At 40.7% G+C, this 1,635-nt stretch overlaps 1 pseudogene; it reads right to left on the bottom strand.

The window, feature by feature from the left end:
- Positions 1-374: 374 nt before the first annotated feature.
- Positions 375-1,379, bottom strand: LOC104444691 (annotated as a pseudogene).
- Positions 1,380-1,635: the final 256 nt, after the last annotated feature.

Genomic DNA, 1,635 nt, shown 5'->3' with positions numbered 1-1,635 from the left:
CGATGATAATGACATGCACCTAGCACATAGAGCCCACCAAATTAGTAGAAAATGTCAATGTGCTCAGTGAGGTCACGATGAAGATATCGCAATGGACTATTATTAGATAAATTTGCTAATTTGTACGTGTCCTCATGGGAGGACTCAAAACATCAATTCTAAGAAGCTCTTATATACTTTTACGTCATGTACAGCTTTTTTATGTACTTTTTGAATTATAATCATATATAACATTGCGATGAAGTGATTTTTTTTTTTGAATTTGACGCCATCGCGTTTTAGTTAATTGACATTGACTAACCGGGTGTGGATCCATCCTATGCGAAGACTATGTGCTAACTGGTTTTGGAAAATAATATTCAATATAATCATTGTACCTAAAACAATATGTGGAAATGTAAACGCAAGAACCACCCTCCGCAAATGTACAGCGACTATTGAAGGCAGTCTCTAAGGAAATAAAATTACATAAACAAGACAGATAGCAGCAAAAAGAGACGGAGATCCTCCATGGTTTAGAAGTGATGGTGGTGCTTCTTGCCATGATGAGACTCTTTATATTTTTTCTTGGCCTCCTTCCTCTCGTGGTGCTCGTGGAAGGCGAACCCGACAGCCCCGACGGCAGCGGCGGCAGCTATTTCCTCCTTTATCTTGTGCCGGTGAGCGTGCTCCGGGTCCTTCTTGGCCTTATGCTTCTCATGCTGCATTTTGCACATTATAATCAGCAATGGCGTGCACGAAACAAAATGAGTTAAGGGAAAGAGGAAAGGAGCCAAAAAAAAAAGTTCTGTACTATGTATACTTTTTTTTTATACAAGCTCTGAGCATGGGATAAGTTCGAGAAAAAAGAAATTAATTTATTCACCTTGAAAAGAAGTATTTGATCATGTAAATAGTGCTATGGATTACAATTATGTTTTTTGTTATTGTAGGGAAATCTTATTCCTCTAGCTGTTGGGTGAAGGAAATCAATTAAATTCAAACTAGTGTTCATTTATAAGAATGATCCATTCTCGCATGGCATGCCATTATCATGTCGAGTTGAAATATGTGAGTTTAATCGAGATCTTTTGCATCCAATGCTCGTTAATAACCTGATGATTCAGGTCAATAAGGTGAAAACAAATTTTATCTAAATTATAAAATGGAAAAGTAATTGAAAAGAATTGAAAAGAATATGATAATTATTACCAAGGCATAAGCACCGGCAGCAGCGCACCGAGCTCGCCGAGCTGCTGGAGGTGCTTGTGGTGCTTCTCCTCCTTCCTGTAATTGACCGTAGGCGTGAAGATGACCCCAGGCTCTGTGAAGGCATCATCCTTCTTGTGGTGGCTGCGGTGGTGGTTGTGGTGGTGGTGATGGTGGTGTCCTTCGGCCATGGTTGGAGGTTGTTTTTTTTTTTTAGGAATGCTAGAATTGACGAAGGATCAGGGAAAGGACTATAGCTGAAGTGTATGATATGCGTTGTGAGACCGTTAGAGAGGGAGGGGCGTATTTATAGGGAAAGTTGGCACATGCAAAGTCTCGCATCCAATCGGGCCAACGCGGGAGGCCTTAAACGCGTGATGGACGGTCGGGATTGCTTAGTCTGGTTCTGCTCGATGCATTTTTGTCTTCTTTCGATAAAGCAGTTGT

Source organism: Eucalyptus grandis, chromosome 5, assembly GCF_016545825.1.
Source record: "Eucalyptus grandis isolate ANBG69807.140 chromosome 5, ASM1654582v1, whole genome shotgun sequence".
NCBI lineage: Eukaryota > Viridiplantae > Streptophyta > Magnoliopsida > Myrtales > Myrtaceae > Eucalyptus > Eucalyptus grandis.
The sequence above is the reverse complement of the archived record's forward strand: the minus strand, read 5'-3'. Positions and strand labels throughout refer to the sequence as shown.